Here is a 27,318-nt window from a genome sequence, read left to right on the forward strand (position 1 = left end):
ATAGCTAGCTAGCAAACTGTTGGCTGTAGTAGGTGCTGTACCTCACAATCAACTGGGAGAACCACTAAGGCTGCTGCCGTCTAGTTTTTCGAATGTTAAAATGTTAAGGGGAGGCATTGTATAAAGTATAGCTCAAGCATGTCATTAAGAATGATATCAAGACCTCCGAAAAAATCTTAAACACAAAACTGATGAAAAACAGTGTAGTGGTTTAACTCTGCATTCAGCACTACATAGGTAACAGTTTTTAACAGGTTTTCTGACGTTTGTAATGTGTTTAGAAACAAACCTCTTATGTTCATTTACATGGGTTACCAAACTAAATTGTTACATCATTTTAGGGCTTCTCAAGTTGGCTGATTGTAGCTTTTTAAATGATCAAAGTGTTACAAGGAATGGGAATATACCTAACTGGGTTTATTTATCTGGATCTGAAAACTTATTGCACCACACAGGTCTTCTAATATGCTTGTTTTCAATTTCAGTTTAGATTTAACTTAAGTTTTCCATTTCAAAAACTTTCCTGTTTTATTTCAATTATACTGTGAGATACGTTAGCTCTTAAATCTAGTCATTTTATATCGCCCAATTTGGTATTCCTTCTCAAGGGGCTTTACTTTCAGTTACAACATGTTTATCTTTGGATTCTTAATTTGGATAAGAAAAAAACTCAACAAGAACTTAATTGGAAAAAGATGTATCTGAAAAGCAACAGTAGAGGGATTCATCTTCCAGGACACACACATGCATTAGATGCTGTGTGCACAGAATACACAAAAGTAGTGCTCGTAAAATTACTATTTGCAGGAAATAGAAGAGTGAAACTAATCACTCACCAGTTGCAGCATCGTGCTTAGCATTCAGGTAAAGGAGTTTTGGCAACAAACTAAATAGGCTCATTTCCAGTATGTTTTTAATGTAACTGCAACTTTTGAAAACATGTTGTAAACATTTAAGTAGTGCCAGGCTCAGGTTGTCGTGGAAGTCATGTAACGTCAACCTAAAGCTGCTATTCTCAGTGACAGTCCACTGATGCAGTAAGTAAGTTGGTAGCAGGTAGAAAGCGTTTGTGGTGTTTCTTATTGATTCCTGCTTCCCCCCGGCTCTGGGATACTCTTCCCTCTGCAGCTCCAGCTGGGCACTATGCACCATGCTGCCAATTAGACTCTGTCTTTGTGAGCGCACTAAGGTTGTGTTTTCATTGTTGTATTTGTGACCTGTGTGTGTAACTCATGAAAGTTACACTGACCACTCACATTTTTTGATACGTTACACCTCACCTCACTTGATATGTGAATAGTTGTTGCTATGGCAATGTTGTCACTAAGTTGAGGCGTTCTTGTATATTTTGATTCACACATTTGTTTTGTGAATATGAGAGCGTGTGAAGGTCTCCTTGATATTCGGTACTTTCATTTTCTAACTGAGATTAAACCTTGTTCTCTCATCTGATAGAGTCATCTAATAAAGGTAAATCTGAATGCATGAGCCTACCTTCTTTTATCAGCATGGGGACACTGAGGCAGTGGGAGTGTGAAAGACCGAAGAGGTTGGAGGGAACCTTTTTGAATCCACAAGGTTTCTGGTTATTGTCCATCTTGATGCATGGTGCCTCTTACCTTCCCCATATACATATGCACACTAAAAATCCTGCTTGTGCGTGTCAAGTAACTCGTTCGTTGGGTATCTCGGTGAAGTTTATTGACTTGATTTCTGCTTATTACATCCCGCTAAGTCGGCAAGGACATGTTGGCCTTTAAGCCGACGTTCATGGCCTTTAAGAAGCAATTCTCTGTAGAAACTTTTGGCTCAGTCCAAATCTGTCCATTTGATGTAGCAGACTTTGCAAGAGTGGGTTTGTGAAGATTAGACTTATCTTTACATCATCATCATCCGTTCAGGAGGTCCACGTGGCAGAACACTCAGCTTAAACGTGGGAGCAGAGCACAGCGAGGAGCAGACAAGTAAAGAACATCATGCAGACACTAGCTGGCAGTGAAGAGTGTGAAAATATGTATTCAGGCTTTCCATAATACAATTATTGTTTTTCCAACACAAATTCCGCACTTTCCTTTCACCACCTCTCTGAGTAACATTAAGTGTTATTTTGGCTTAGAACATGTGCATGAGTTTTGTAACACGTGTAGCAATAATGTTGCACATTATTTACAGTAAAGATTGTATAGGCACATATTTCAGCACAAGATGGAACATTTTTTACTGTCCAACAAGGAATATACTTCCTGCCACAAACTAATCTGAATCCTTCTTTCATCATCTGTATTTATTTGTGTCTGCAGAGAGTTACCACCATTTATAAGTCAATGAAAGATTTGTTTTTGGCTTATTTTGCTTTTAAATTGCTTATGGCTGCTGATGGTACCAAGGCTAGTTGAAAACAGTTGGTTAAGAGTTATTAAATTTTTCTGCATCACTCAAATTGTTATTCACAGAACCCCTTTGAGTATGTTTGCAGTTTTGTTTTAGTTCAGCATTGATCCAATAATTATTTCACTAGCAGAAATTTATTTTCAGAATTTGGGTTGTAGATGTAAATTTGGCTTTAAAAATGTGCCTGAGCCCAGGTTAGATATGACCTTGTATGTGGGTCTGATACAAGCTCTGCTCACAGTTACATCACTCCTGAGCTGTGCTACTAGAGGTCTGACGTCATTGACAGTGCTATGCAAAGTCTTTGGAAACCAATACTGCAAGTTTTGCTCAACAGCACCAAAAGTCAGTTTACAGACATTAATTAACTCTAGTCACCTTACACATACTTACAATGTTTTTGAGATTAGCCTGTCTACGCAGTGTCAACTTTATGAGCAGCTGTAGTTGACTCATTTATTAAGAATAAGTCTTGTTGCTTCAGTTTCAGTGTAATAGAACATGATGAGCTCTGTTGTCTCCTTAAAGTCTCTCTCCAGTCATTGATTAAACCTTTAATAACTCATCTTTCTGTTTCAAAGTTACATATTCTGAAGTTTTTGTTAGATGAAAATAATCCCTTCCTGCCTTATAGTTTTGATGTAATTCTGCACTGTTGGGTCCGCTAAAATATACATATTTGTGAACTCCCTGTCTCTCAGCTCGAGCACACCAGCTCACCTGTCCAAACACTGTAAAGCTACTCTCTGCTACACAGTGGCAATACATCAGCCACACATGTTTGAACAGCAAAAAGAAGAATAACGATACAGAAAGCTCCACACTCCAAATTGACAGGATTGATTCCGTAGGTTAAGCTGTCTCAATCTGTTTGTTGGAGACTGCAAGTCCAGGCTGGAAATGCTCAACCATGGCATTGGCTGCATATTTCTCTCATGATGTGTCCTCCAGTATATAAAAAACACCATATCAACATGTTAAGTCAATGCTTATTGCTAGCTGATTGTCACTAGAGGACACTCCAGGCTCTGGTTGCCTTGGACACCTTAGGTGTTTCCCACCACAAATGTTTCAGAGTAAAACTAGCTAATGCTTCAACAATGGCAATTCATTTTTTTAGTTCAGATGTAATGCAGTTTATAGACAGACACTTTTTCATACAGCTGATTTGATAGTAGAGCTGTGAGTGCTGTTGTACAGTTCAGGTTTGTTGAAGACTATAATGGTGAGACTCTTTAGTTATGAGATGATTAAAATTGCAGGGACTAAAAGCTGTGGATGTTGTTCCTTGTGGCTAACCTTTGGGGAAGTTACAGTGGTATCCTTTACTGCCATTGGTAGTTGAAGTTCAGATTAGTTTTACTTGCTCACTTCAAGTGTTTGTCTTCCCTGTAATCGCTACATGCTGACAATACAATTTCCTTGACAGAGTGTAGACTTCTTAAATGAGCAGATACTACCATTCCCCAAAGTTACAATAATAGTGTAGTTATCTTAAAAACAATAGTTAACTAGTAACTTCTTGGTGCACTGGAAAAATAATTACATCATTATACATCAATTACATCATTATATGTACGTCTCCCATTTGTTCGGGAGCGTTTTACAAAATATTTGAGGTGAAATAAAGGCGGCATTATTTTGACTGATCGTCAGGTGGTAGCTGTTTGCTGTGTGTGATCACTGGTTTAGGACTGATACCTGCTTTACAGACAAAGCATTCAACATTTGTGACTGTTGTAGACACTCCACCGATGTCATTTCTGTGTTACCAAACCAGCCCATGTAGCTCCGTTAATGAAGAGAGAATGAAATCTGCCTGACTCTATTTTAAATTCTCTCCAAGTCATCTTCACATACCTGGCGCTTGCTTCAACCAAATATCTCCATATTTGTTCACAATCTACTGTCGAAATGTAATCTTTACCTTACACATAGCCTTGATCTCTACATCAGAAGCACGTTGTCCTCTAGACCACCTGAACACAGTCCCTTCCTGGCTGTCCCACAGTGAAAAGGCCACACTGCCTTGCCACCGTGGATGAGCAAATATTAAATAGATGCCAGATTACTCAGAAAGACCCCTATGGGTGGAACATACGGCAGCTAATCCACAGCCCTCTGGCTGCTGAGACACAGGAGCAGAGGTGTCAAAAGAGATCAGCTGTTGACATTTCCTAAAACGTGTTAGGAGTTTTGCTTTTCCTGTCTCTTGATTTTGTAGCCGTTCTTAAGCTGCAGACCTCTTTCTCTCTGTGTTTGTGAGTTTGCTTTTTTTAGCGAATGCGCACTAAGATGCTGGACTTATGTAAAATAGCCACACAGACACGCACTGGCCTTTGGGCATTTCCGTACCAACAGTGGGGGAAAGAAATAATATTATAAAAGTAGACGGGGCATGCTGTGTTTATGTTAAGTGGTGATATTCTGGTAACACAAAGCTGGATGCTGTGCAAACACTGATACTCTGGGTCTTGTCTCCTTTATTTTGTGTTCATGTTTTTTCCCAGTTAAATATATGCTTTATGTTAGAAGTTGTTACTATTACAATTGCAGTTGCAAGATAAAGTGTGTAATCCCTTTGGAATTGAAGATGCGTCCAATGAATAGCCAACTCAAAATGTTTTAGTTTGTCTCCAATCTTGTTGTATTGATTGGACTCTAGATTTGGCAACTCTGCCTCCAGTTAACTTTGTTGATTTCATTGGCTAAAGGATTCACATACTTTTTCCAGCTTACAATGTGAGTGCTTGAACCGCAGAGCCTAAATCAAATCGTTATTTGCCTTAAAAGCACCACCTATTCTCCGAGGCGCACTAGCACAAACTTTACAAAAACATATAGCCTCAAGATAAGAAATCTTTTTGCTGTAGGTCAGTTTGGAGGCCCTGTATCCAAGGCTACAGCAAAATGACTTTTAGGAGGAAAACCACTGACATTGACGCCCCCAGCTATCAGCAAATCACTGCAGCTGACAGGTCACAGAAACCCTCTTCTTTACAGAAAGGAGGGCATTGTAGCAGCGAGGCACTTCCTTGTTATATCAGAGTTGCATATTAATATTAAATAACCCAACTTTTTTTTTTTTTTTTTTAAACCCACAGGATATGTAAAACATTGGAAACCTAGTATGTTAAGCTGAATGACCGACTCTAATAAACAGAGCAGGAATAAAAACAGAAATGTGTGTCAGACAATACCCACGCTGTGTATAATGAGACCGTGAAAGTCTCTCAAGTCTGAATGAAGTGTTGAAATATATTGTGTTGTGAAGCTGATCCCTGTTTGCTTTTTTTTAATACGGTTACTATAAACTGTATAAAGAGATGCTCCACTTTTGTTATTTCACCCCAATAAAGTGGAAAACAAATGGTCAAAAGGATCAGAGGCTGAGATATCCTGAGGTTTCGTCCCTTGTGTGGCTTAAGCTATGAAAAGGCTGCATCCCATTATCAGCTGCATCTTTCATTATACCGTCCCTGCCTCCTAAAAGCTCACTTCTTACAAACCCCACACCTCTATAGCAGGCTTTTTATTCAAACAGATAGTTGACATGTTAACTGAAGGTCATGTGTTAACTTGGTGGAGTATACCTTCAAGTAATTACCAGCATTTGCAAAATAATGCAATAAATACTGTATTTATTTATGTATATTGTAATTTCCGACTAAGTATTATCAGTTTAGTACATTAGGACTGCAACTAATGTCTGTTTTGATAGGCAGACAATAAGCTATTGAGATCATGAGTTGCACAGTTGCTCAGTGACTCCTATTTAGCAATTGGCTTTTAAATTTAGCTTGATGTTGTTTTTATCATGTGCTGACTGACAATAAAGACAGTAAAGATGCCAGTGGTGTACATTTGTGATTCTTGTATTTTTATATTAATGTGAATGGCTGCTCCAACACTGCAATTTCAGACACCCAGCTTTATTATATTATGTTGAAAAGTTGTTAAACCTGGCGGCTAGGACTGGAACACCCCAAACAACAGGCGCACAAGAAGGGCCAGTAAAGAGACAGATGGCTGGTGTAAACTTAATGGAATTTTTGCTGGTCCACCATCCACCCGTGCAACAGCCAGCAAACTGCATCACTGCGGCTGAACATGCTTTTTAGGTGGGGTCAGTCTGTCGCTGACCCGTACTGGGTCGAGTCAGCAACAGACTGGCAGAATTAATGTAGGGTCCTTTACTTTCTGTGGTAACTTCCGGAGGATGTGGTTCTCGCTGGCTGTGCTCCGTTGACCCGAGCCTGGGTTACCGTCACTGACTCAAGGAAGCTGCAAATGTTTGATGTTGCTGTGCGCTTTCTGATTATTATATCTGTTTCCCCATATACCGCCCGACTGCATCTCTAGTTTAAAATACTGCTACCTCTGTGCTTAGGGACCAATTGGGGTCAACTTAGGCCCGACAGGTTGTGGGGATTGAAATACACTGGCAGAATTTCATTTTGTGTTTTTGGTTCTTCCAGTTTTCCTCTAGTTCCTGTGCTGAGATCAGCAATGAACTTGTTCCACTGGCAGCAACTGACCCCAGACTGTGAGAAGTTGGTCCATGCTTTTATATAATCACATCGGACGGTGATTCACGTCAGGTCATGACACACTTCATTCCAGTAAACAGTAATGCATTGCTGTCAAAAGCATACCAACCGCACGTCCCAGACAAACCCACGTGATGACGCCACCAACTAATCAACAAATACATTCTTTGGCAACTAATTCGAGAATTTACTTTTGTTAAAAATGTTGATTATTTATTGCATCCCCTGAAGACATACTATACTACTCATATACTGTTAAGCGTACAGTAAATATATATATATATATATATATATATATATATATATATATATATATATATATATATATATATATATATATATATATATATATATATATATATATATATATATATATATGTATATATGTATATACACATATATATATATATCAGACTGGTAAATTAACTCTTCTTAAAATACAACAGGAAATGTAACGTATTATTTCTTATGACCTCAAGAGCGGTATGTGTAGGTACGCTGAGGTGAATTTTGATTGCAGGCTCAGATAATTTTTTCCTCTTGCCATCAATGAACAGGGGATTCAGGTCTGACATTATTGTGGGCAGATGTCTGTAATACCAAGACAAAGTGTTCTGTGTATCCGTTTTCTGACTCGTCTATGAGCGGCTCTGTTTTAGCTGACAGGGAACTCAGATGATTCGGGGACAAATGACGTAAAATGTTCGCACTGAGTCTCTTATGATAAGACTTTAGCTTCTGTCCTCTTTCATCACTCTGCTTACTTCCTCACTGCCAACATCAATGCCCACCTGCAGCTCTGGCATCTTTGGGGGAATTAAAGAGCTTCAGAGATAGAAGGTCTTACAATAGATACTGTGTTGTCTCATGTGAAAGTAATTGTCAGATACCTTTCTGGCCACTGTGTCCTTCCTCTCTCTGCCCCAGGTGGCTTCACAATCCATTTTACTGTTGCATCTGTGGTCCCTTCTCCATGAAAAAAACAGATGGCATTGTTTTTTTTTTTTTTAATTTTTAAAAGGATCTGTATAACGTGTTAAAGAAATAAGAAAAAAGAAAACAAAATGACATTTCAAAAATCTTAACAATTAGAAAATTCATGGTTAAACCTTAACTGTGCAGTTTAAGAACGAGATTAATCATAACTTTTCAATAAGGGGACCAGAGACATATAGTATTTTTTTGTATGTCCTGCCTTGTAAATTGTGTTTGTGGAACTTTGTGACCTCATTTGAAGCTTTAGATCAGTTTCTTATCTTTGACAAATTCTTTTCCAAGCCTGTTGCCCTGCTGCAACAAATCCCAACCTAAAAACAGAGAAGTCATGTTGATCCTTCAGAAATTGACTCAAATATAGTTGTCATTTCAGCCTATAATAAATTCAGCCAGTATCTGTATGCACTTTGTCCAATGCCGTACCTTTAAACTAAGCACAGTATTTACTTAGGACTCTCATCCTGTCTTACACTCAATGCGTGTGCTTGATGGTGCATGACTGTTTGTTTGTGTTCCTGTGTACTTGTGCGCATCCATTTCTGTTTGTTAATTCCCAAAGGGGGAAAATGACTTCTGTTTTATATGGCAATTATTATGGAGCAGGCTCTGGCATCCTCATTTAATCAGAATCGCCTGTAAACACCTGAAGCTTAATTTCAACTGCAGTGAAATGTTTATTATGCCCTGTCAGAAGGACACATGCACCATCATGGCAGACATATCTAACCCAGTACTATTTAATATGTGAAGCACATGCAGCAAGTGTTGAGTTAAAACCAACTTTAGCTTTACTCATGGACATGAGCTTATAGCAGCAAGTGAACAGAGAAGATGAGACAGATAAATATATAGAGCTGTAGCAGTGCTGGGTGAGTGACAGCATGACAATGCAGGCAAATGGTGAATGTGGCAAAATTATGCATGAGGTATTGCTGTGGACCAAAAATAAAGGTGTTTTTGGCTACCATGACTGAATGAATGGTGCTGAAACACTGGCTTAAGTGAGAGGCTCAAAGCATCCTGTCCAGGTCACTAGACAATCTCACATATGTAAGCAAACACATTTACACTCGCCTTCGGTTTACAGTTCACCCAACCTTAATGTGTCTGTACTTTTGGTTGAAACTCAAGCACCCAGGGGACACGCACACAGACTTGGGGCAAACCAGCCCATATTTCACATCAGCTACTGACTAATTGCTGAAACTTATTCAATTTTAAGTATGGGAAGAGAGGTTGATGGTGACCACATTTGCCACAGCTCCATGTTTGCTGGCATAAAAAGCCTGTTTGCAGCTGAAATTGCAGGAGAAATTACCCATCAGCAGCGCAGTATATGTAGTAGAATCTCTACTTTATGTGCTCCCTGTCATTTAAACACCATTGGTTCTGCAGCTGAATCTCAGCCAGCTCAACATTTCAATATATTGCTGTTGAAATGTTGAGCAACCATTTTCAATGGCAAACTCTAACCAGGAGCCATGTAATATTTGAAAAAAAAATTGGAATTAATTAGCGCCAATGAAAAGATGATAATTTTAGCCTTGTATGACATCAAGGTTAGATATATAGTGCTATACCAAAGTCCAACTTCCAAACCTCTCGTTTCTTTACTACATGTATGCTAAGTCCAGGTATATATATATATATATATATATATATATATATATATATATATATATATATATATATATATATATATATATATATATATATATATATATATATATATATATATATATATGGCATGCCGTTTAGGAAATTATATATATATATAAAATCTAGAATTCTGAATATATGGAATGAAAGTTTGAATATATTGAATGAAAGTCTGAATATATGGAATGAAAGTTGGAATATATTGAATGAAAGTGTTCAGACTTTCATTCCATATATTCAGATTCTCATTCCATATATTCAGAGTTTCATTCAATATATTCAGAGTTTCATTCAATATATTCAGAGTTTCATTCAATATATTCAGTTTCATTCAATATATTCAGAGTTTCATTCCATATATTCAGAGTTTCTTTCAATATATTCAGAGTTTCATTCAATACATTCAGAGTTTCATTCCATATATTCAGAGTTTCATTCCATATATTCAGAGTTTCATTCAATATATTCAGTTTCATTCCATATATTCAGAGTTTCATTCAATATATTCAGATTTTCATTCCATATATTCAGATTTTCATTCCATATATTCAGAGTTTCATTCAATATATTCAGAGTTTCATTCCATATATTCAGAGTTTCATTCAATATATTCGGATTTTCATTCAATATATTCGGATTTTCATTCCATATATTCCGAGTTTCATTCAATATATTCAGAGTTTCATTCAATATATTCGGATTTTCATTCCATATATTCAGACTTTCATTCCATATATTCCGAGTTTCATTCAATATATTCAGAGTTTCATTCAATATATTCAGAGTTTCATTCAATATATTCCGAGTTTTTACCTACCGAGCCCCGGAAGGGACATGTCGGTATGGCGAAACGACAATGGAGGACACCCACCCGTACGAGAGTTTTATTGAGTTTTATTTTGTAATCAGCCTAAAATACAAAGACATTCAAGCAGTGCGATGCATGAGGAGTCTGCCATGCAGACCAGCGATCCTGATCCTGGTAAGTTTTATTTCTCCAACACCCTGCTGTTAGCCCGCTATGAATACACAGCTACAGTAGTCCCACATTAATATTATGAAGGCTACACCAGCTAACGTGGTAGGACACAGCATCAGTGATCAGAGGCTGGCGTTGAACTGTTGTTTGCTAACCAGTTAGCCGCCGCTAAGCTAACAAACTATGGAACAATTCCTTATAAAACCTGAGAAAAGGAGCAGCAGTATTTCCTAACAAGACCTGTATTCAAAACCTCCCACGTTGTTACACAACGGCCCATTAATTATATTACTGAACTATATGGTAATCATTGAAATTTCTCTTGAAGAATCAATGAACTGTTTGCTAACATTATCATTAATGTAAGTCTAAAACTAATTCAACTGATCAATTTAACACAATGAAGTAAAGAGTACTGGTAATGTGCAGCTATTTTTATCATTTCAAGGTAAAATGCTGACTGTTCTTGAGGTTTCAACTTTGCAGACGTGGAAATTCAAAGCATTGATTTCCTTTACTCAGATTTTTTTGGGTGGTTTTCAGTTGTGCCTCAAAGCAAGGCATTTAGCACTGTTGGAAATTATTACAGGTATTTTTGTAACACTTTCTAACATCGTATGGACAAAGCAATAATTAATCAGTTAATGGAGAAAATGGTTTTAAATTACAGATGCTATCATCAACATTTCTTATTCATTTATTTAGTTGTCGGCCTTGGATGATGAGGTCCAGTTACCAGGACTGTTACTCTGCAGCTCACTGATCCCATCCTGCAGCTCATCCATGCCGTCCTCCTCTCAACAGACCAAATCAAGTAAGATCTGTTTAGACTGTGTGGACAACAACATGATCAATAAGATAAGATAAGATAAGATAAAGTTCTTTATTTCTCCCCACTCCAGGGGAAATTTACATTGTTACAGCAGCTTTATTTACAATATATACAAGGGTGGCAAAATTTTTTAACAGAAAAAATAAAAATAAAGTTTAAAAGTGCAGAGATGATGAATATGTTAACTTTCAGCCCATCCTAAAATCCCAAAACAGAACATTTACTTTAACTGTGTTTATGAATATAGAAAGTAATTACTAACAACTAATACCTTTTTGGGTGCTTTTATGCAGGAAAAAGGAAGCAGGATGCTACTGTGGATCTGCTCTTCAGATTAGCTCTGCTGTGATTAACAATCTGCCTTCATCGCAGTCACAGCCAACGGGGAAGGCAAGTAATTGTCAGAGATGTTTTGACTCTTCACACTGAACATGTTAGCGTTAGCTTAGTTACTTCGCTTCGACTATGTTTTCATCCATTACATAACAGTTAAACGCAGTAAGTTGATGATAATATCTATGTTCATCTTTACAGATGGTCTTAAGGTTAATTGCGAGGCAGAGGTCAGCTGTTGCCTGGATATCCGGGATCACGCCACTGGTGGGACACAATTGTACTGGATTTCAGCTGAAGGCTGCTGTTCTGTCCAAACTGTCATGAGACACTGACATTTTTATTGTGATATACCCACCACTGTTGTTAGTTTTTGTTTCAATAAATTGTTTGAGATGAGGAAATCGCTATTGCATGCTTCTACTTAAATGCCCTACTTTCATGATTTGGTATCACCATAGCATGAATTTTTTACATTTTCCATAAATTTCACCCAAAAGTTGAATAACTATTTGTGAGCGGTGTATGTATACACGTCATCTAAGCACACTTCAATAATATATCTGCTGCAGTAGTGCAGTTTATCTATCTTGCTTGGTGTGATATGTTCAAAAGCACCACTAATTATCTGTCAAAATGTGTGTAACAGAAGTGCACTGAGCACTGAATAAAGTCTGTAGATTATAGACAAAACACGCATCTTTCATCACAAATTTCTGTTTATTCCCCCAACGTGCAAGAGTTAAAATACAAAACAGGTGAAGTTAAATAACTAAAATGTAAAAGAATTTACAAAAAAGAAGGTTTTTTTTTTTTTTTTTTAAAAGATCAGAAGTAGTGGATAATGCAGTTTATTTCTGGGACAGTCTCTCCAGCACTGACACCGTACGTCCCATCAGTCCAACCAAGGTGTTTGAATTTTCATCCATCCTCTGGATGTTCTGGAGCATAGCAGTGGTCAGGTCTTGGTCTCTGGATGTTCTGGAGCATGGCAGAGGTCAGGTCTTGGTGTCTCCTCAACTGTTCCTCTGACCTCTCCAGATACTGCAGCAGATCCACAGTAGCATCCCGCTTCCTTTTTCCTGCATAAAAGCACCCAAAAAGGTATTAGTTGTTAGTAATTACTTTCTATATTCATAAACACAGTTAAAGTAAATGTTCTGTTTTGGGATTTTAGGATGGGCTGAAAGTTAACATATTCATCATCTCTGCACTTTTAAACTTTATTTTTATTTTTTCTGTTAAAAAATTTTGCCACCCTTGTATATATTGTAAATAAAGCTGCTGTAACAATGTAAATTTCCCCTGGAGTGGGGAGAAATAAAGAACTTTATCTTATCTTATCTTATCTTATTGATCATGTTGTTGTCCACACAGTCTAAACAGATCTTACTTGATTTGGTCTGTTGAGAGGAGGACGGCATGGATGAGCTGCAGGATGGGATCAGTGAGCTGCAGAGTAACAGTCCTGGTAACTGGACCTCATCATCCAAGGCCGACAACTAAATAAATGAATAAGAAATGTTGATGATAGCATCTGTAATTTAAAACCATTTTCTCCATTAACTGATTAATTATTGCTTTGTCCATACGATGTTAGAAAGTGTTACAAAAATACCTGTAATAATTTCCAACAGTGCTAAATGCCTTGCTTTGAGGCACAACTGAAAACCACCCAAAAAAATCTGAGTAAAGGAAATCAATGCTTTGAATTTCCACGTCTGCAAAGTTGAAACCTCAAGAACAGTCAGCATTTTACCTTGAAATGATAAAAATAGCTGCACATTACCAGTACTCTTTACTTCATTGTGTTAAATTGATCAGTTGAATTAGTTTTAGACTTACATTAATGATAATGTTAGCAAACAGTTCATTGATTCTTCAAGAGAAATTTCAATGATTACCATATAGTTCAGTAATATAATTAATGGGCCGTTGTGTAACAACGTGGGAGGTTTTGAATACAGGTCTTGTTAGGAAATACTGCTGCTCCTTTTCTCAGGTTTTATAAGGAATTGTTCCATAGTTTGTTAGCTTAGCGGCGGCTAACTGGTTAGCAAACAACAGTTCAACGCCAGCCTCTGATCACTGATGCTGTGTCCTACCACGTTAGCTGGTGTAGCCTTCATAATATTAATGTGGGACTACTGTAGCTGTGTATTCATAGCGGGCTAACAGCAGGGTGTTGGAGAAATAAAACTTACCAGGATCAGGATCGCTGGTCTGCATGGCAGACTCCTCATGCATCGCACTGCTTGAATGTCTTTGTATTTTAGGCTGATTACAAAATAAAACTCAATAAAACTCTCGTACGGGTGGGTGTCCTCCATTGTCGTTTCGCCATACCGACATGTCCCTTCCGGGGCTCGGTAGGTAAAAACTCGGAATATATTGAATGAAACTCTGAATATATTGAATGAAACTCTGAATATATTGAATGAAACTCGGAATATATGGAATGAAAGTCTGAATATATGGAATGAAAATCCGAATATATTGAATGAAACTCTGAATATATGGAATGAAAATCTGAATATATGGAATGAAAATCTGAATATATTGAATGAAACTCTGAATATATGGAATGAAACTGAATATATTGAATGAAACTCTGAATATATGGAATGAAACTCTGAATATATGGAATGAAACTCTGAATATATTGAATGAAACTCTGAATATATTGAAAGAAACTCTGAATATATGGAATGAAACTCTGAATATATTGAATGAAACTGAATATATTGAATGAAACTCTGAATATATTGAATGAAACTCTGAATATATTGAATGAAACTCTGAATATATGGAATGAGAATCTGAATATATGGAATGAAAGTCTGAACACTTTCATTCAATATATTCCAACTTTCATTCAATATATTCTGACTTTCATTCAATATATTCCGACTTTCATTCCATATATTCAGACTTTCATTCAATATATTCAAACTTTCATTCCATATATTCAGAATTCTAGATTTTATATATATATATAATTTCCTAAACGGCATGCCATATATATATATATATATATATATATATATATATATATATACACACACATATATATATATATATATATATATATATATATATATATATATATACACATATATATACATTTATATATATATATATATATAGACAAATGTACTTTACTGTAATGTTATTGCCTCCTTCTTGCATATCTGTGTGGGCGGCACACTTGCAGCGCCGTGTCATATTCTAATGAGCAGCAGCCCAGAGCTGCAGTGGGAACAATCTATGTGTTAAAGATGCCTGGTGAGCCATCCCTCATTAAAAGAGATGAGACATCAGTGGTTTGTACTGTGGAGCCTGGAGAAATGCTTCATGGGTGCAAATATTGATTCTGTTTATTCTCTTCCTGTGAGGATAATGTCGTAGATCCATGCGGTTGAATACTTACTTTGATTAAGGATCAAAGACTGTAGCCATTAAGGTTTTGTCAACAGTTTGTCGAAAGGCTTATCGTTTTCACTTTTCATTTAAAAAAAAAAAAAAAAAATAGAAAGATTTATCTCTGTTGATCTTCAATTTTCAAAGTGCAGATTTTACTAAAATGTTAATATCAATATCCAGTGAAAATTTTGAAATACAATGTGTAGCACAAACATATGACATTCACTGTTTTATTGTCTGAAGTTATCCTGGTGCACATTTAGTGTGAAATCTCATTTACACTTTCTTCCAAGTTAATTTACTTGCTAACTACAGTGAGCTGTGTCTTTTTAATTGCAGCAGAAAAGACAGTGTTTGGATGTGCGACAAAGAAAATCTGTTAAAGTGGCTCTTCTGTTTTATTAAGAATCAGGATATTTTATGTGAACATAAGTTTAAAAAGTGAGAGTGGAAAGCCTTCAAAGATTAATCCACTGAAATTTAAACAACAATATCCAGTTGCATTGTGGAGTTTTCCTTTCTGAGCTAATTTAGTGTTTTAGTGAAATTAATAGGTTGTGTGTAAAGTAATGAAGCTTTTGTTATAGGGTGAACTTATTTTTTCATCTGATAGTGATGTGTTCACTGCCTGTCCCACTGTGGAGCTCTTCTCACCTCTCACCTGTTTGTGCAGCTGTTAAAAGCATGCTTGGGAGATGGATGGCACTGATTAAGAGATAGTGTTAACGTCATCACTTGCTCTTTGCTCGCTGCTCTACATCTTAACCAGCTCCTAAGGAGATGGCAGCGAACTCCAGGGAGAGGCTGAAGTCTGATTTGTTTATTTGAGGATGTGGCAAAACACGCTGAGGACATGAGGATGTGAATGTTGGAAAAATGTTTTCTTTTTTTACATACACTTGCATGGATTTATGTCAGTATGTGTGGGTGTGTGTGTGCCTGTTTAGCTGTAGAAATCATGTTTTGCATGTCAGCAAGTGTGCAAGAAAGAAAACAGGCCACAGTGCTGCGTATGAGCTGCTCGATTAGATTAGCTCAGCAAATTGATTGTAAGCGTGTAGTTGTCTCCATCGGAAAGTGCCACTGATTGCGGAGGCGGGTGAGCGTGCTGGCGACTAATTTGATCACTCACTAGCTAATGCAATCTGCGCTACGGCAGCTATTGCAGATTGGGATTAATGTGCCAATAGGCTGAGCAGGAATGAAGAGGTGGAGGTAAAGTTAGGGGGCTGGAGATCACACACAGCCTTGTGATCAATAGAAGTTCCAGAATGACAGGGGCCCAACCATTCTCTATTTACCCCATGTGGCTGACTATTCCATATGTTCTCAGAAAATGCCAGGAAACTCTCAGAGAACTGGAGAGCTTGGCTCCATTTTGACAGTATTGCAGTTCTCATTCATTTGCACACAGTCTTTTCTGAAATGCAATAATAGCAACATGATATTCAGGTATAACTAAAACATTTGACCAGTTTTTATCACAGAATAACAGCATAATGGTTATAAAAGGCTTTATTTTGAAACGGCAAGCTAGATGTGTTCTCTAAATGGCATGTCTTGTATCCTATTTTGGAAAAACATATATAAATTAATAACCAAAAGGACAACATTTACATTCTGTAGTCTGAATATCATAAATGGACCCTGTCGATGTATGAAGTAGGCGATATGCAACTGGATGTCCATCTGTGTAGCTTGACAATACATTTGCATATTGCCAGTCAACATGTTGAAACAGGATTTGCATAAAGCAGCAACTGTCAGGGTCTTTATATCTGCATGATTGATAGTCGGACAAACACAGTCACACAGACCTTTCTACTGTTGGCATGCCAGCAGCAATTTGTGTATGATTGTGCAGGACATGTTGGTCATTGTGGGGCACAGAGCTTTTCCTGTATTTTTGAAAATACACAAAAATACCACTAAAATTACTAAGATTGTGAATTTATATTTGCAATATAAAATAACATCAAAACCTATAATTCAAAATTCCCCTTTTTTGAAAAATACATTTGATTGTTTTTCATGTGAAAACTGTTAAAATGCAATTGCCAATTTATTGAATTTCACAAAATCCCAAAACTGAAGTTTAGCACTACAAAAAAATTTTTCTTTGACACAATTAACAGAAAAAAAAGTATGAATTATGCATAGTCTTGTTTGTTCAATGACAGATATCTTGTATAATTATGGATGTTTTGACAACAAAAAAATTGAACATTTTCACCAGTGCATAATATTGATAAGCACTGGTAATCTGACAAAATACTTACTTTTAATTTATTAATATATTCACTGTATATTGTTATTATTATTGTATTTTGCATTTTTACTATTGCATATTTAAATATGTAAATATGCTTAAATGAACATTAAAAAAGCCCCTAAAATACCCAGAATGTCCTATATAATTTGTACAAAAATTGCTGTATTTTTATTGAATAGTTATTTTTTGGTATTTTACAGTATTTTTTTGGTGCTCTCATGACACTGTTTTGTAAAGTACTGTATGTAATTAGCTGACGGTAGTCTTCCCTTATTTTTGTTGGTTTATTGCTACATTTCTACAGTGCATTATTATACCTCATCAAGTCTGTCATGTCACTCCTGTGCTTATCTCCTTCCTTGGTCCTTGTGGACACACTAGAAGAAAAAGAAAATACAGGAAGCCACTCTTCAAAACACTGCTATTCAAAAACGCCACAGGACACCATTGAAATTTTTAAATCCAGAAGTAACTTTTCAAACCTTTTGACATTTTATGTCCAGTGGTTGCCTCCATCCATTCTTTCTTTATATACACTGATACTGTATCAGGAGCTAAATACATAATAGAGTAAATTGGCCATGTGCATATTGATTCAACTGTGTATCTGTATTTAAATTCAGATCGACCTCATATTAAATTTAGTGAAAGGAAGAACTGGTCATCCTATTGATAATAAGAGTCCTGCCTGTTCCCTGTCCACTCCCATTATCTCCTGTCACATTCACTTCTGAGTCCAAATGCCACATTAGCATGCCTGAGACCCAGTCCCACAGGCATCACACTGACAGCTCTCATACCTGCACTGCCTATAGATCTCCTATTCAGACAGAGCAGCAGCTTCCATCATGGTTTATGCATTTCTTCACTCTTCATGGATCTTTAAGAGCATTCACACAGCAGACAAGTAGCATACAGTAGAAAATGTGTGCAATGTGTGAATATTGTGTTTGAAGAGAGAGATGTGGTTGTGTTTAGTCCATCCAGCTCAGCATGCGAAGCTGGTGAAGGGCTAAAATGCAAAAAGACACCATAGTGACAAATTTTGTAATCAACAGTGTTTAAAAGCATGGATATATTTTGAACAACACAGTACCTGGTAGTAAGCACATAAGCAAAAGATGTTTTTTTTGTATATTGCCAACAGAGCGCAGAGATATTTATGCTCTTTGATACTTTTTAATGACCCTTGTGCACCACGTTTGATGTTCATCACCGCTGTAATGTGTCACAATGTGTCACAACTGGCAAAGAGAGCCTTTGTTCCTGAGAGGACAATGGAAGTGGTGGTTCATCCTTCACCTTTTACCTCTGCAGGTCCACTATCAAAGCCCAGGCATGTTGTGGTCAGCACTGTCACACAGCTGCAGAATGAGCCTCAGCCATAAGGGCTTTAGAGGCTCTATCAGACAGTGTGACAGTTTTGTTACCTTTCAGACGTTTTTATTGAATGAACTTTAGAAATAGAACCTTAACAGAGGTGTAAAATCCCAATAATTTACTTTACAGCTACAGGTGACTGTGCAGATTGTAATTTTTCATGCCCAGCTGGCTCATCCCATCAGAACCAAAGCTGACAGTTCTTGTTGAGTGAATAAAGTGACATTAGGTTTAGAGGAAAACATCCTTTTATAGAATTGGATTCAACTTATTCCTGAATTCATCAGCGTAAGCAGTGCCTGATGAGTACGCCTTCTTTCAGAGTTTAGTGAAATGGGATTGAATTCAACCGAGTGTGCTCAGCGGGAGTTTTTAACACAGTAAATGGCTTCAAACTGTTATTGTACCCACATTTTTGGCAGAATCCACTCACAGAATTTCTTTTGATTTCTTTTTTGCAACCAGAGAAATGCAGGCTGGCATTGATTTTGAGTGACTAAAGCAGTGATGAATAAACCAACATTAACACCCTTTTACACAGTACACTGGCTCTGGGGTAAATCCCAATTTAAGCAATTATTATATCTGGATTTAGTTGACTCTTTCAAGTATTTATTCAAGGCCTGTTGCCATGAAAGCCCTTTTCTTGTGTTTGGTAGATGTTTTGTGATTTTTAACCATAAATGTTTTTTCCACCTGACTTTGTTTTAAAGTACCGGTATTGTAGTTTTGTAGTTGTAAATACAGCAGTACCTTTCTGTTGCCTTGAAAACACACAGGAGCTACAGATATTTTTCAGACCTCTGTTAAATGCAGTTTGATGCAGTGAATGGTATTCATATTAGACGAGCTAGTTAAATCCAGAAAATTCACCTTATACTGCAAACCCTGACCTTAAAGATCATCATGAACACTGACAACTAAGTGCTTATAGCTGATGTACTGTGACATTGTGGTTTTTTCTGTTTTGCATTATTTTTTTTCTTTATTGTGTGCAATATTTTAGGCTGTGGTCTTTAGGTTGAGTCATTGATTGGTTGGACAATATGCTCTATCCAACCAAATTCTCATTTGGAATACAGTTGTTCTTTAATACTGACAAAACATACAGTCAGTGAAAACAAAAGTGCCTCATCAATAGCCTTCCTGGATTCATCAGTATTTTAGCAATGGGAGGAACAGACTACAGTTGAACATACTCCCAACTTTCAACTAGTAATAGAGACTGCAAGGTCTAACTTATTTAATGTTTACTTAACTTTTACTTGGAGTCTGCTGGAAACTAATTGACTTTATGTCATCATTGTGGTTCAAAAAAAAAAAAAAAAAGGATCGCCAAAAAGTCAAGTGTAAACTTTACAAACATCAGTTTTCATATCACAGCTCAACAACCGTTGACCTACATGTCATCTAAAAACGCCCTGGTATCTCATATGCATGACATTCCACCACTTTTCTTGTTAAATGCTAGAGACTTCGAGTGTAAACATATCAGAATTGGCATATTTCAGTATATTTGATATAATAATCGTTTTGTAACGGGAACTATATCCAGACCAAGCTGGAAGTGAAACCTCCTCTCTCATCAAAACAGGAAAATGATGTCACAAAGGAAATTCATAGACTAGGTTATAATAACTTAATATGCTGCAAATCCTATATATTTTTGGTAATTTATGATTTAGCTAGTGAAGAGATAACATACAGATTTTATTCCCCCATGTTAAATTGATTGGTTGAAGATTATGCAGAATTTCAGTCGACCAAAATTCTCTTCAGTTGACGACAGCCCTAATAATATTGGTGTCCAATACTTTATCACTCAAAATTACCATCAGCTTATGTTCAGGAGATGCCGCAAAATGAATGAAGTTTCATTTAACATGTTTGTTTAATTTTTGCTCTTCCCCGGTTGTTGAATGTTCACAGAGTAATGATGCCTTCAGTTTATCAGCTAATGCGGCTCAAGCGATGGCTCAAAATATACTAAGAGAGCAATAGAACAGGAATTAGCCCAAGGATAACATCCAATTAATATGTTAAGATGTGTGCCAAAAAGAAGATCAACACTTGTATGTTCCTTTTTGCAGGGCTTCCTGCCTGGCATCGTTGCTAAATCATTTAGCTGTGGGAAGAGAGTAGGAGAGGAAAGGGCTTTTCATCTCAAGGGCAGATGTGGTATTTTAACATTCAACATGCCACAGGTTATGGATCAGCAGTCTGAGGCACATCTCTCTCCACCCCCACCAGCCTTCACTTTCTTCATAGATCTTTCCTCAGCACTACAGTCGCTGTGTACGTTCGGTGTTGGCGTGTCTTCCACTCCCATGCCCACTCTAATTTTCTTGTTTGTCCACAGGGGCTGGAAACATTAGGAACAGGAGGAAAGGTTAATGTTACACAGAAATGATGTCAAAGTGTGAGGCTGAGTCAAACAGGCCTGTAAGCCCCCAGAGAGACAAAGGATAAAACTTTCACATTTAGCCTGCCACCTATAAAGTAAGATGAGGTTGCCGCACACAGGCTACGTGTATTATATGTGAGGTGGTGATGAATACAAATGGGAGTAGTTTGAAATGTCTACCAGCAGTAGCCTTTTAGGAACATGGATGATCGAATGGATGCTGTTGTGATAAAGTATGAGTGAGTGAACTTCCATGAGCTTCATGCCAGATGCGGAGTTTTGTAGTATAACCTAAGTCCTATCATACTACTATAACTAAATTCAAAACGGTATCTTAAAAACACGACTATGTGAACTATTACTGCTGCCGTATAATAAGAAATTAATGTAGTGTATACAAGCTTGTGCAGCAGTGGGTATTTTACAGTTGATAAAATGCTTCAGACTAACTTACCCTCCCGACCTGAGGTCCGTCGTAATTGCTGACTGAGTGCTTGTTCTTCTGTGAAGTGAAGTGAAGACAGCTAACAGGGCGACTCAATTTATTAATGCCATTCAGGAAGCTGTCGCTCAGAGGAATGGGGCAGCGCAGGGCAGGGTGTGAAATACCATAAACATCTTCATGGCACTGAGCGGTTTAGTGAGTAGCGTGGCAGAAGGTGATGGGATGCACCCGAGTGCATTGAAGAGCGCCTCATGTGCAGGGGAGGGAAGAGCACGAATTACAATGCAGACCACTAGACCACTGAACATCCTCCTCTCAGTCTGTATATTCATGGCTTCGTAGACGTTTGGCTCTTGGCATGTAGCTCACCTACTGAGTTCAAGCCTGATGGAGCAGACAGTGTTGCAGCAGGACACCAGTCAGCTGTGCTGCAGATCAAAGAGGATGACAGAAAAGGTAGATCTGAAATGAGGTGGATAACATACAGATGAGCCCCAGAATATGTGGCACAGGTCAGTTGATGGGCAAGACAGCTGTGATTAAAGAACAGGATTACATTTTTCTGAAATCAGTGTTAAAACTCGGGCTTGGTCATACAGCTGAAATTATCACGAGCAAATGTTTTTTCAGACTGTTATTCATTTTTAATTATTTAGTTGTAATAAAGACTAGGAGAAAAAGGTTTCATTAGAATCTGACCACCTTATTTTGGATTTATTCACATTATCAAGGTACACAGATCAGAATTTTAACATTAAGACCTATGAAACACACAAATTAACCTACAAGCATAAATAAAAATAAGTAATTTTAAATAATAATATAAAAAATGAAGGCATGATCTCACATTGAAATATGTTAAATTAAGAAAGCAAGCAAATACCGGATGGTGACCAGAGGGAAGCTGCTGCTGCATTGTGCTGGAGCTAAAGTTCAAAGTAACCGACCTGGACAGGTATCGTCGCCCAGAGACCTCATATCAGCCTTCATGTGCAGACTTTATCTGAAGACTGTTGTCATGCTCCATGGATTTTATTTACACCAGACTAAAATTTAATCGTACCTTTCTCTCCCTGCAATGGCATTGTGCTAATTACATGCTTTTCTCTGCTTTCTTGTAATTTTGTATTACTAAGACAGATACCCACTTGATTTGTTCAGACCCGAGCGATGAAATCATACAAGAATTTCCGATGAACTTCAAAATGTATTTTTTACATCAGCATTTTTTGTGAGCAACGTTCTGCTGCACAACCACTGGGTTGGAATTCTGAAAACATTTGGATTAAAATACACTCAAATGCTGAACACAATGCTCGTTATTTTCTAGGTTCCAAGTGTGACGACTAAAACCAAACACAAGCATCTTATAATTTCACAGCCTTTTTTGTGCTGTGTGCTAGTGTAGCACTTGCACATTTTTGTGTGACACTAGACTGAATATGGAGTGGACAATAGATTACAGGGGCAAATAACTCTTTTGACGTACATACAGGCATTATGGTATGCATTAAGACAGTCCTAAAATATGTAAACCTCTTTTTTAAAGCGTGCAATTTTTTTCTAATTTGCTCAAGTGCTTTAGACATGAATACCTATTCATTTCATCTGTTTTGTCTATTGATGTGTAATGAAGCCCGTGTGTGTGTCTGTGTGTGAGCGAGAGAGTTGATGACTGATAGTCAATAGACATACATTTAATTCTTTATATTTTATTGTGTAATACATCTGTCTGTTTTCCGCCCATATCAGTGCTTGGTGAGCCACAAACTGGTGAACTGATTATATCACCCGTAGAAAGACATTCAGTTTATAGTGTGTGTACGTGTGTGGAGGCGTGCTGCTTTGCTTTTGCACATGCCTGATAATTGGAGAGAATGCACTATAAATAGAGTTTTCTTGGAGCCTTTACGCATTGAGTGGGAAGTCAAATTTGTTGCAGACATGTTCATCACACTGCAAACTGGGGATGTTTGTGTGTGCGGGTATGTAAATGTGCATTATATCCCTTATCGCTGCAGGCGACAGTTTTAATCAGCTGATGATCGGCAATCCAGGATGCTCCCTGTTTGCTGTACATTAATAACGTGACATAATGGCATCAGTCTGCCGCTGTTAAAACCAGAACAATCTGCTGCGCCTTCATTCATCTCCCTGCTGTCACCAGCGCAGCTATGAGGAATACTTTCATATGGATTCACTGTCCCCTGAGACTCGTTGGCAGCTTATTGTTCTCCATATTTTCATGTCTGGGGAACTTTTTTTATATTTGGCTGAAAATGAAGATAAATTGTTTCTCTGTTTCATGTGGAGAGCAGGGAACAAATTTACATTTTCTTCCTTCCCTGATTCATTTGCACATATGCTCATTTTCTGTGTTTGTCTGCCCATGGGCTACTGGACTGTATGCTTTTGTTTACTTTTCTGTTGATGCAGTGAAATGATGTAGAGATTCAAATTAGCATTTTTTTCTTTCACTGAAGTTTCACATATTCACATTGTGCCACCTGGTGATTTAGCTTCACCTTTATTTCTCATAGCATATGTCTCTCCAGAATTCTATGCATATGTAAAATGTGTATAATGATCCTGTCATTTGACAGTATATGTGCACACTGATACTATATAATGTAGTCAATATATTTGATTTGTTTAATGTTAAAAGAAGAGTGAAAACACGATTTTTACTTTGAGTCTGTTGCTAAGCAGGGGAATTTACCGGAAATCCATTTTGCATGGGGTTTCCTGTATTTTTGATCTTCTTTTATTTAGTTTTTGGCAGCAGTCCACCATGCAGGCTTGTGAATCATCTCGAAAATGTTTCATCATTTCACAAGCATATTTAACATAATTTTCATCACTGTCACAAATCGAATTAAGATGATGAAGCTGACTCAGGGGGAAGCCTTGTTCGAGAGAATGAGAATGTGGGGCGACTAGCTCGAAGAATAGTGTTTATGTAAGTTGTCTTAAGAGATATCCTGCATCTAAGATTGCTCTATTTTTTTGTACAAATTTTTTTTAAAAACATCAACTTTCAAAAAAGTGACAAAGAACAATTAGACTGTGTAGAATTGTATGTAATGCTCATAAAACAAGTTATCTGTGTCTGAGCAAACTAACTCATAGATGCTGATAGAATATACTCAATGCAATTGTTAAAGTTTGACCAAAGGACGTAAACATCTCTTTGACTCTTAGACAGAACACATATGTTTAAACACTCTTGAGAAAATAGTTTACTTAAGAAACAAGGTAATTTATCTGGTGAACCAAGCATAGCTAAGCTTATGTGCAACTCAGTAGATTGGAATAAGTCATCCCTCCTGTCCACATTATTCTTAATTAAGTATAAAAAAAGAATTTTAATTAGTGAGGTCAATATAATTATCCACATATTGATTATAGGCAATAAGAAGCTTCTTGAATTAAATAAATACTCATGCTTGCACCTTGAGGGCTCTTGACGAATCTTTAAACACGTGATATTCAATAAATGGTGCAAAACCCCCACAAATCTTAGACATGAATGTGCAAAAGAGATGCAGACATCTCAAGAACATCCACTATCACTGGTGGCGTTTCTACTTCTTCTCTCATTTTGCTCTTTAGAGAGAACTCCCATGCTTCAGAAGACATTTGGCAGCTGCTCTGCACTTCCCCCACGTCTTCTGCAATCCCTCAGATTATCAAAGTATCCGGTCTCCATGGAAAACAGAGGAGCGGGGGGGATCTTTGGCAGAAATGGTTGCCCTGGCAACAAGCTCTGTTCAGTCAGCTGCCCAGTGCTGGGGCAAAACACAACTGACTAAACCACGTCCCTGGAAGTTAGCAGGCAGTTGACAGGATGGAGTACATACCTGTCTGGACCCAGCAAGACGACCAGTGTGAAAAACCCTAAAACTTAAGGTCTTTAGAGGATGGATCTTGGTAACCTTATAATCTACCATGAACTGAAAGTTTCTAAAGCATGTCTTAACTGCTTCCTGAAACAATTATTCTCTTTTGTAAAGTTTCTCTCCTTTACCGCCCGCTTTTATTTTTGTTTTTTGTTTTGTTTTTTTGTTTTTACTTGCACTGACACCAAAAACTGCATACTGTAGTGCTGCTGTCATGATCTTCTCATTAAAAGTAGGGAGAATAGGGCCAATACACACCAGAACTTTTGACACCAGCAGTCAAAAAGACTTTAGTAGCACGTTGTTTTGTCTTGCACATGTCCTAGTTTTTTTTCATTTGGTGAATATGTACTTCCTAGCTGCTGTCATTCAAACCATATTGTGTCAGTGATTGTTAGGCTGAGCTGCTGAGCACTTCAGTTTTCTTCACATTCCCGTGCCAAAGTGTCTTTTAAGGAAGACTGTCAAACTGAAGTGAGTGTTATGCGTTTCATTTTAAGAGGCAGTCAGTGTTGACATTTTCCATCGTCTATGTTGCTGTCAGCTCCAGTACAGAATCCTAAAATGTGCACCTGACAAGCTCCAGGATCTACTTTGCAGCTGCAGCTTTGTCTGAGGCGCCATCACAAAGTGTTGTGATGGGCTGCAGCAAGGTGAACTAATGCTGCAATATATTTAATTTGAAAGGCTTTACACCCTATGCTTACACCTTCATGTATGACAGCTTAATACATTATGACAGGTACCGAAAATGTATTGATTTACTCTTGTTTGGAGCAGAATCCATGATCAGGAAGACTAAATAATGTATGTTTAATTGATGTGTCCTGACAGTCCGTGCTTTGACCTGAGCAGACTTACATGGCAGCCTCAGGGTGGCTGAATATTTGGTCTTCACTGTAAGTAACTCTACTGCTGACATGGAACTGTCTGCTCCCAGAAGGGCAATACAATCCAATTAGTACATTGTTGACAACTTGTGAATGTGAACATGAAGGTAAATGTCCCAAAATGAAAATGCCAGCCACATTAAATTAAACAGCACACCATTTAACGGACAAACATCCGTCCTAGCAGTGTCGCCGTGTCTGGGGTTGGCGCTCAGGGAATGCTGACTATCATTACATTTCTAAGTTATTCAGTATCATCAGTATAGTAAAATATGAGAAAAACACTGCAGAAAAACTTCACCTTTTTAAACTGCATCAAAAAATACTATTCAGGAAACACTAAGTAGCAAAGTACTAAGCCATATATTTGATGTGTGGGTTTAGTGGCTTAAAAACCAGTAGGCATTTAAAAGTATATGGCTCAGGGAATTTACAGACAGACAGACAGTACTAGAAGTTAAAGTTTTACTTCCAGGGTCGGCACATAATAGGTACCTATCAGAGGTGGAGTGACAGTAGTTGAAAGGACACTTTGGACTGAAGGACAGAAACAGTGATAGAAAGCAGTGAAATAGACATGTTAATGGAGGGGTTTTGCTCTCACACAGGACTCTTTTGATGAGGATTTTCTTTGCTATTTAAATAGTAATTTAGACTCAGTGAGGTGTGGCCAAATTGAATGAGCTTTAGGAGGGCAGATGGGTCAGCCTGAAATGCCCTCTGGAACAAGATGATACGCATTTTCAAGAAAAGACTTTAGAAAGTATGAGCGGAGTACAGTGAGGACCAAAGGGAAGGAGGTTCTGGTAATCATTATGTCTTACTTTATTCTAATTTGTGATGAAATATGACGTTAATTTGCTAT

General features: G+C 37.5%; 1 protein-coding gene and 1 long non-coding RNA gene across 2 annotated transcripts in view; both read left to right on the plus strand.

The window, feature by feature from the left end:
* The window catches only part of tex264a (testis expressed 264, ER-phagy receptor a), an 82,592-nt gene that overhangs the window by 25,390 nt on the left and 29,884 nt on the right, over positions 1 to 27,318 (plus strand). The gene's annotated exons all lie outside the window — the stretch shown is intronic.
* LOC129348998 (uncharacterized) lies at positions 10,175 to 11,797 on the plus strand. The gene is made up of 3 exons (XR_008601778.1): positions 10,175 to 10,578; positions 11,281 to 11,389; positions 11,701 to 11,797. It is a non-coding gene; the product is annotated as an uncharacterized LOC129348998 (long non-coding RNA).

Source organism: Amphiprion ocellaris, chromosome 5 (assembly GCF_022539595.1).
Source record: "Amphiprion ocellaris isolate individual 3 ecotype Okinawa chromosome 5, ASM2253959v1, whole genome shotgun sequence".
Lineage (NCBI taxonomy): Eukaryota > Metazoa > Chordata > Actinopteri > Pomacentridae > Amphiprion > Amphiprion ocellaris.